This window comes from Eulemur rufifrons, chromosome 30, assembly GCF_041146395.1.
Source record: "Eulemur rufifrons isolate Redbay chromosome 30, OSU_ERuf_1, whole genome shotgun sequence".
NCBI lineage: Eukaryota > Metazoa > Chordata > Mammalia > Primates > Lemuridae > Eulemur > Eulemur rufifrons.
The window spans coordinates 73,098,211-73,108,197 of NC_091012.1; the positions used below are offsets into that span (position 1 = coordinate 73,098,211).

Genomic DNA, 9,987 nt, shown 5'->3' on the forward strand with positions numbered 1-9,987 from the left:
TTTGTCCTTGTTTAGATATTGATTTTAACAAGCCAGTCTTAAAAAGGCATTTTTGAGATAATCAAGAAAATTAAATATGATAAAGATGATAATATTAAGGAATTATTTTTAGCTTTTTCTGGCAAAATAGTATAGTAGTTATATTTTTAAAGTCTTTAAAAGAAGTAAATATTAAAGTATTTAATGAATAACGTATACGATTCCTGGGATTTGCATTAACTTCTACAGTTCCTCCTCCAGTAAGACTTGGTAGGGTCACTGCGCATGCGTGAAGATGGCGGGCCTGGCGTCCTGAGAGCAGAGGGTCGCTATGTTTCCAGCCCCTCTGCGTTGGGAGCTCTTGGGCTGTGGGGTAGCTCCGCCAAGCAGGCCGCGAACCCGCTTAGTGCTGGGACCCGAAATCGGCGTGTTGGGGAAAGCGCTCGAGCCGGGCGAGAGAAGGCGGGAGAGCTTGTGGACTGCGAGGGGCGCAGGCTGCCTGGCTGGGCATCAGGAATCAGTAGCAGCCGGTGACGAAATCGCCCAGCCTTCTGGAAAGCCCAGCAGAGGAAACGGAGCGCCGCCGGTGCCAGGACCCCATCAACGCGGAGAGCCTGCAGCCATCAAAAGTAAGGATTAATTTAGAAGATGATGTACAATATGTGTCCACGAGCAAAGCTCAAAAAGTGAAGAAATCTGGTTTTGATGTATCACTGGTTTTATTAACTAGAAAATTTATCGATCTTGTCAAATCTGCTCCTGATGGTATTCTTGACTTAAACAAGTTTGCGGCAGAACTGGGAATACGCAAACGAAGAGTATATGATATCACCAATGTCTTAGATGGAATTGACCTCATTGAAAAAAATCCAAGAACTATATTCGGTGGACAGGATCTGATCTTGACAATTTGGGATCAGAATCCCAACAAAAGAAGCCACAGGAGGAACTTTCTGTCTTATCAGCAATGGAAGATGATTTGGATGAGTTAATTAAGGATTGTGGTGAGCAGTTGTTTGAGCTAACAGATGACAAAGAAAATAAAAGGCTAGCATATGTTACATATGACGATATTGATAGCATTGAGGCCTTCCATGAGCAGACGGTTATGGCAGTTAAAGCTCCAGAAGAAACCAAAGTGTATATTCCAGATCCCGGTGAAGATTCTGCCACATTACATATAAGGAGCACCAAAGGACCTGTTGATGTCTACGTGTGTCAGTTGGTAGAGGATCAGACAGGTCACAAAAGTTCTGAAGGTGTCACTTCTTCATCTGAGAGCAGACATCCAGAACGCCCTGAGGAAGAAGAAAATCCTCAGCAAAATGATGAATTGCTTGAAATGAGCAACTGATAGTATTTAAGAATGCATGTATTGAGTTTTTGGGGGGAACATCCTACATGGGTGGATTATGCATCAGTCTGACTTTCAGAGCAATAGCTCATCCCTGCGATGTTCTCCTCTGTCAGCAGCAGCATTAATGCAGGTAGTATCTTTGAGTAGTTCACTACTTAGACAACTATGGTTTCCACATTTGAAAATAACTTTTTATAATTATTCACTGCTTTTTGTCAGTGAAATGGACATCTTGACACCTGAAATAACTTCATCACAAAGAGTATTATAAAAACAGATGGTCAGGCCTGAGATGGGCAGTTTTTCATGAACTCTACCCTTTCCTTCAAGGATTATATATCACAAAATAAATTGCCTTACACTGGTCATGTTTGAAGTTAACTGTTGTACATTGGATAGGTGTACTCATGAATCTAAATGTGATGTCTTTGTATACATATCTTTGTAATGTTTAGAGTACTTATGATATATGTCTAAGTGACACTTTTCACTGTGGCACAGCCAAAATAATGAATATATGGAAAGTGATGGAAAAATTCTCTAACTTCCTGGGTATCTATAACTTATTAGAATCCTCTGAATGAGGCTTAGAGAAGAGTTTTTCCAAACTTCTACATGTAGGAGTATCATAAATGTGCTATACATTTACATTCATGGATTTAATTAAAGCATTTTAATATGGTTCTCAATGCTCAAATTGGTGTTGGATACATCTTGATTTCCAGCTGTCCACAGAGTTGTGTGTCCCAGCAGATTGATTGGTGGCATGCCCCAAGGCTCTGGGGGCAAGTACAGAAATGCCATCAGATAATAGTGTACTTCATTGTGAGACATGAATTCAGTCATGGTGAAAATTGGTAACTATTTTAAGGTTTTTGCAAGCAGATTTTTGTAATGTTTCTGTATGCAGCCTTGCTTTTTAATCAGAGGGATTTTACTTACCACAGATTGTACCCTTCCCTTTTTCTAGCTCTCGTCCCACTTACCTAGCTATTTCTACCTCATTGTGTAAGTCATTTACCACTCTGTGCCTCAGTTTACTCTGTAGTTTACCATTAGACTGTGAGCTCCTTGAGGGACTCTCTTACTTATTGTTACATCCCACCACCTTGCACCATGCCTGGTCCAGAAAAGTGCTTAATAAATGTTTGAACAAATCAGTGAGCGCATGAGTGAATTGTAAAATTAGACTAATAATACCTGCCTTGTCTATTATGCATGATTCTTGTACTACTTGAATTCATATTTTAAACATCTTTGCTTTTAAAGAAAGATGTGAAGCAACTTGAAATTCAGACCATGTATAAAGGGATTTAAACTAGGAATTCAAAATCAAAATATTAAAAAATACTGCTGAGGCCAGGCACATTGGCTCATGCCTGTAATCCTAGCACTCTGGGAGGCCGAAGCAGGAGGATCACTCGAGGTCAGGAGTTTGAGACTAACCTGAGCAAGAGCAAGACCCCATCTCTCCTAAAAATAGAAAGAAATTAGCTGGACAACTAAAAATATATAGAAAAAAAATAGCCAGACATGGTGACGCATGCCTGTAGTCCCAGCTACTCGGGAGGCTGAGGCAGAAGCATTGATTAAGCCCAGGAGTTTGAGGTTGCTGTGAGCTAGGCTGACGCCATGGCACTCTAGCCTGGGCAACAGAGCGAGACTCTCCCTCCAAAAAAAAAAAAAAATACTGCTGGGTGTTTAGCATTCACATACCTCTGAGCTCCAGTGGCCGGTGCCAGTCCCATCCTTCTGTGGAGCGGCTTCTCCTGCAGCAGTCCCTGCTGGCTTATTTATCTATGCCTGAGGGCTGATGACAGTGCTGACAGTGCTCCTCTCTGAATGGTGAGCCTCAAGGCTTTTCTTTACTCCCTCTGTTTTATTCAAAAAGTTATTTGAAAATAGCCAAAGGAAACCTACACGGGACACTCTTTATCATTGTTGGACTGGTTAGTGATATGGTGTGACAAAATAGGGAATACAGGAGAAAGAGCAAATGTAGAGTAAAAATCAATTACATTTTGGACATGCTTGATGAAAGAGAATTTAGACAGGTAAGTATGTATACATAGGCCAGGTGCTCAAAGGAAAGATCTGAACTCTGTGTAGTAGATTTGGATGTTGTCAGTTTATATGTGATGCTTTAAACCGTGAGAATAGGTGAAGTCATCTAATGAGAGTATAGCAGAAGGAGAGGCCCAAGAACATCTATATTTAATCTATATTTAAGGAGAAATACAGAAGAATAAGCCTTTTCTGAAAAGGAATAATAATAGGGAAAATACTAAAGAAGTTAGTGTCCCAAAAACCAACAAAGGCTTTGCCAAAGATGATAGCATCATTTCTGAGCAGCAGCAGTTCCTTGTGAAATGTGACAAATGTTCTACTTTACATACTTTTCTGAAGATAAAATGAGATCATGTAAGCAAAATCCTTTGTAAATTGTAGATGTGTTATATAAATTAAGTATCTCTCAAGTCACTCCAAAAAAAAAAAAAAAAAAAAAAGAATTGGTAGGGGTGTTAGATGAAACAAGAATGGCAAAAGTTTATAGTTGTTGATGCTAGGTGATATATATATATATATATATATATATATGGGTTAGTTACACCAGTCTCTCTTTCACATATGTTTGAAAATTTCCATAATAAGAAATGAAATATATAACTTCTTACACATTCTCATTCTCAAAATGACTCAACATACAATTGCTAGGTGTTAATATTTTTTGTATTAAATTACAAATCACATTCCATGCCTTCATGATTAAAGTTTAAAGAGATGGATTCTGTAAACACTTGTTTATTTATACCTGACATGCAAGTTAAAACTGTGAAGGTTTGTGTGCTTTACATAGACATCATCAATATAGCACAATAAAATAATTGAAAATAAGTATAAAAGATGAGTTAAATGGAAATAAGTCTGTGAAAGTTACTTAAAATGAATCCTAAACTCTTTTTGATGAACAAAATACATTTCATGTAGTCTTACATGTTTGCTAGATATATAATATATATGGATATAAACTTTCTAAAAGTCAACACAGATGGGAAATATATTTGAAAATTTCTGTATTAATAAAGCTGTATGCAGATACTTCCTGTGAATCTTCTTAGAGGAGATATTGTATCAGCATGCATATAAAGAACATATTTAAAACATTAATAGGTTTCAGATGTTTTTTTACTTGCCCCTGCTGTATGTTGATGGCATTACATGAACTTATAATTCATCAGCAAAAGACTACTTTCAGTCCTATTATATAGGGAAGATGTGGGGAAATTTTTCACTAGAGTTTTAGTACCATCTTGAGGCAAGAAGCATATCTTTTGTTTTTAGAACTTTTTATTTTGAAATGACTGTAGATTTACAAGAAGTTGCAAAGGACAGTACTGAAAATCCCATATACTCTCACTCAGTTTCTCCCATTGCTTGCATTTTATGTAGCCAGAGTATAATCTCAAAAACAGGAAGTTGACATTGGTATAAAGTGTGTATATATTATGTTGTCTTTATCAGATGTGTAAATTCATGTAACTATCCCAGCAACTAAAATACAGAACTATTCCATCATCACAAAGATATTGCTCATGCTACTTCCTTTATAGTCATACTTTCATCCCCCCATCTCTAACCCCTCATGGTCACTAATCTGTTCTTTATCTCTATAATTTTGTGATTTCAAGATTGTTATATAAATAAAATCACACAGTACATTATCTTTTGAGGTTGAATTTTTTCATTCAGGGTAATTCTTTTAAGGTCCATCCAAGTTGTTGCTTGAATCAATAGCTCATTCCTTTTTATTGTGAATGTTTCAATATTTGTTTTTATCACTTTCTTTCTATTTAGAGAGCTTCCATTAAATATTCCTTTAGAGTCAGTCTACTGCTGATAACATACTCTCTTAATTCTCCTTCATCTGAAAATGTCTTTATTTCCCCATTATTCCTGAAGGACATTTATGCTGGGTATAGAATTCTAGTTGATAGTTAATTCCTTTCAGCACTTGAGAATGATGTCACTTCCTTCTGGCCTCTATGGTGTATGATGAGAAATCAATTTTATTTGAACTATTTTATCTTACATAGGTAAGGTATTGTTTCTCTCTTGCTAGGGTCAAGATTTTTCTGTTGTTAGTTGTTGTTTTTAGAAATTTGACTATGATATGTCTAGTTGTGGCTTTCTCTGGATTTATCCTGTTTGGTGTTTGCTAACCTTCTTGAATCTGTAGGTTTGTGTCTTTTTTTCCCCAATTTGGTATGTTGTCAGTTACTCAGTCTAATACTTTTTAAGTCATATTCTTTTTCTCTTTTATTTCCAGGATTCCAATAGCATCAATATTAGATTTTTTTTTTTATTTTTATTTTTATTTTTTGTTTGTTTTTCAGCTCATCAAGGGGGTACAAAAGATCAGGCTATATACATTGCCCATGCCTCCCCATCCCCCCGAGTCTGAGCTTTAGTTGTGTCCATTTCCTAGACAATGCACATCACTCTCATCATGTAGGTGTGCACTCCTCCCCTCCCCCCACCCCATCCCCCCCAGAGAGAACTTCAATCGTGTCCATTCCCCCGGCAGTGCGCATCGCACTCATCAAGTAGGTATACACCCATCCCTTCCACCCAGCCCCGACCTCTGTCCAATACCCAATTGGTGTGAATCCCAAATGTGCTCTCAGGGAAACCAGTTTGCTGGTGAGTACATGTGGTGCTTGTTTTTCCATTCTTGGGATACTTCACTTAATAGAATGGGTTCCAGCTCACTCCAGGAGAACCAAAGAGATGCCATATCGCCATCATTTCTAATAGCTGAGTAATATTCCATGGTATACATATACCACATTTTGCTAATCCATTCATGAATCGATGGGCATTTGGGTTGTTTCCACATTTTTGCGATTGTGAATTGTGCTGCTATAAACATTCGGGTGTAGGTGTCTTTTTTATAGAATGACTTTTGTTCTTCTGGGTAGATGCCCAGTAATGGGATTGCTGGATCGAATGGTAGGTCTACTTGAATCTGTTTAAGGTATCTCCACATTGCTTTCCACAGGGGCTGCACTAGTTTACAGTCCCACCAGCAGTGTATGAGAGTACCTGTCTCTCCACACCCACGCCAACATGTATAGTTTTGGGACTTTTTGATAAAGGCCGTTCTCACTGGAGTTAAGTGATATCTCATTGTGGTTTTGATTTGCATTTCCCTGATGAGCAGAATCAAGGGAGTCCAAATAGGGACAGAAGAGATCAAACTCTCACTCTTTGCTGATGATATGATGTTATATCTAGAAAACCCCAAGATTTCAACCAAGAGACTCCTGGAATTGATTAATGAATTCAGCAAAGTCTCAGGATACAAAATCAATACACACAAATCAGAAGCATTCATATACGCCAATAACAGTCAAACGGAGAACCAAATTAAGGACTCAATACCCTTCAAAATAGCAACAAAGAAAATAAAATATCTAGGAATATATCTAACTAAGGAAGTAAAGGACCTCTATAGGGAGAACTATGAAACTCTGAGGAAGGAAATCGCAGAACATGTAAATAGGTGGAAAACCATACCATGCTCATGGATCGGTAGAATCAACATTGTTAAAATGTCTATACTGCCCAAAGTTATCTACAGATTCAATGCAATCCCTATTAAATTACCAACATCTTTTTTCACAGACATAGAAAAAATAATTTTACGCTTTGTATGGAACCAGAGAAGACCCCGTTTAGCAAAAGCAATATTAAACAACAAAAACAAAATGGGAGGTATTAATTTGCCAGACTTCAAACTTTACTACAAGGCTGTGGTTCTAAAAACAGCCTGGTACTGGCACAAGTGCCGAGACACAGACCAGTGGAACAGAACAGAAAATCCAAATATAAAACCATCCTCATATAGCCATCTAATCTTTGACAAAGCAGAAAAAAACATATTCTGGGGAAAAGATTCCTTATTTAATAAATGGTGCTGGGAAAACTGGATATCCACATGTAGAAGACTAAAACAGGCCACACAGCTCTCACCCCTCACAAAAATCAAATCACGGTGGTTAACAGACTTAAACCTTAGGTCAGAAACTATTAGAATTCTAGAAGAAAACGTAGGTAAGACTCTTACAGACATTGGCCTAGGCAAAGAATTTATGAGGAAGACCCCTAAGGCAATCACAGCAGCAACAAAAATAAATAAATGGGACCTGATCAAATTAAAAAGCTTCTGCACAGCCAAAGAAACAGTCACAAGAGTAAATAGACAACCTACAGAATGGGAAAAAATTTTCGCATACTACACATCAGATAAAGGACTGATAACAAGAATCTATTTAGAACTCAGGAAAATCAGTAAGAAAAAATCGAACAACCCTATCAAAAAGTGGGCAAAGGACATGAATAGAAATTTTTCAAAAGAAGATATAAAAATGGCTAACAAACATAGATATTTTTTATAGTCTCACCCATCTCTGATTTTGTGGGGGTTTTGGGGTTTTCTTGTTGCTCTTGTTGTTTTATTGTTTCCTGTCTATTTTCTCTCTCTTGTTCAGATAGATAGGATAATTTCTATTGTTCTATCTTCAAGTCCACTGATTTTTTTCTCTGTCCCTTCCATTGAGCTGTAGAGTTCATCCATTGAGTTTTTTAGTTTGTTTTTTGTATTTTCAAGTTTCATTTCTTTAATAACTTCTATTCCTTTGTTGACACTATTTTTTATTTGTTTCAAGTATGTTCATAATTGGTCATTGAAGCATTTATATTCTGCTATTTTAAAATCCTTATCAGATAATTCTAACATTTCTGTCATCTTGATGTTGGTGTCTAACCTGCAAAGATGCATTTAGACTGAAAATAAAAGGATGGAAATTGATATTTCAAGCAAATGGTAGCCAAAAGAAAGCTGGTGTGGCAGTCTTAATTTCCAATAACTTAGCTTTCAAACCAACAAAAGTAATAAAAGACAAAGATGGTTACTATACACTGGTTAAAGGCAAAATTCAACAAGAAGACATGACTATACTCAATATATATGCACCCAACCTAGGTGCACCCAGATTCATAAAGCAAACCCTACTTGATCTGAACCAAATGATAGATAACAATACTGTAATAGCTGGAGACTTTAACACCCCACTGACAGTACAGGACAGATCCTCTAAACAGAAAATAAACAAAGACATAATGGACTTAAATAGAGTGCTAGAACAAATGGGCATGACTGACATCTACAGGACATTCTACCCAAAGTCCACAGAATATACATTCTTCTCATCAGCTCACGGGACATTATTCTCTAAGATTGACCATATCCTAGGACATAAGGCATGCCTTAAAAAATTTTAAAAAATAGAAATTATACCATGTATCTTCTCAGATCACAGTGGAACAAAAGTAACAATGAACCCTAACAGAAACCCTCATTCCTACTCAAAGTCATGGAAGCTAAACAACTTTCTCCTGAACAATTATTCTATAAAGGAAGAAATCAAGACGGAAATCAAAAGTTTCTTTGAATTAAATGACAATGGAGATACAACTTATCAAAATCTATGGGACACAGCTAAAGCAGTCCTGAGAAGAAAATTCATATCCATAAATGCCTATATCAAAAAGACAGAAAACTTGCAAATAGACAACCTAATGAATAGACTCAAAGAGCTGGAGAAAGAAGAAAAGAATGACCCCAAACCTAGCAGAAGGCAAGAAATTACTAAGATCAAATCAGAATTAAATGAAAAGGACAACAGAGAAACTATAAGGGAAATTAATAAAAGAAAAAGTTGGTTCTTTGAAAAGATAAAATAGACATACCTCTGGCTAGACTAACCAAGAGCACAAAAGTAAAATCTCTAATAACTTCCATTAGGAACATGAAAAGAGAAATCACAACCGATGCCACAGAGATACAAGATATCATCTATGAATTCTACAAAAATCTTTATGTACACAAACTGGAGAATGTGGAGGAAATGGACAAATTTTTAGAAACACATAGCCTTCTCAGGCTCAACCAGGAAGAAATAGAGTACCTGAATAGAGCAATATCAAGAACTGAAATTGAAACAGCAATAAAAAACCTTCCCAAAAAGAAAAGCCCTGGTCCAGATGGGTTCACACCTGAATTTTACCACACTTACAAAGAAGAACTGGTGCCCATCCTACATAAACTATTCTCCAATATTGAGAAGGATGGAATTCTCCCCAACACGTTCTACCAAGCCAATATAACATTGATACCAAAACCAGGAAAGGATGCAACAAAAATAGAGAACTACAGACCAATTTCTCTCATGAATATAGACGCAAAAATTCTCAATAAAATACTAGCAAATCAAATCCAAGTACTTATCAAAAAAATAATCCACCACGACCAAGTAGGCTTCATCCCAGAGATGCACGGGTGGTTCAACACACGTAAATCTATAAATGTAATTCACCACATAAATAGAAGCAAAAACAAAAACCAGATGATCCTCTCAATAGGGGCAGAAAAAGCATTTGACAAAATTCAACACCCTTTTATGATAAGAACGCTATTTATTGTCTTTTCTCATTCAAGTTGAAATTTTCTTAACTATTGGTATGAGTGATTTTTTAAAATTTGAAACCTGGGACATTCGGTATTATGTTATAAGACTCTGGATCTTGAG

General features: G+C 36.8%; 1 pseudogene; it reads left to right on the plus strand.

Moving 5' to 3' along the window:
- Positions 1–946: 946 nt before the first annotated feature.
- LOC138378483 (transcription factor E2F6 pseudogene) lies at positions 947–1,333 on the plus strand (annotated as a pseudogene).
- Positions 1,334–9,987: the final 8,654 nt, after the last annotated feature.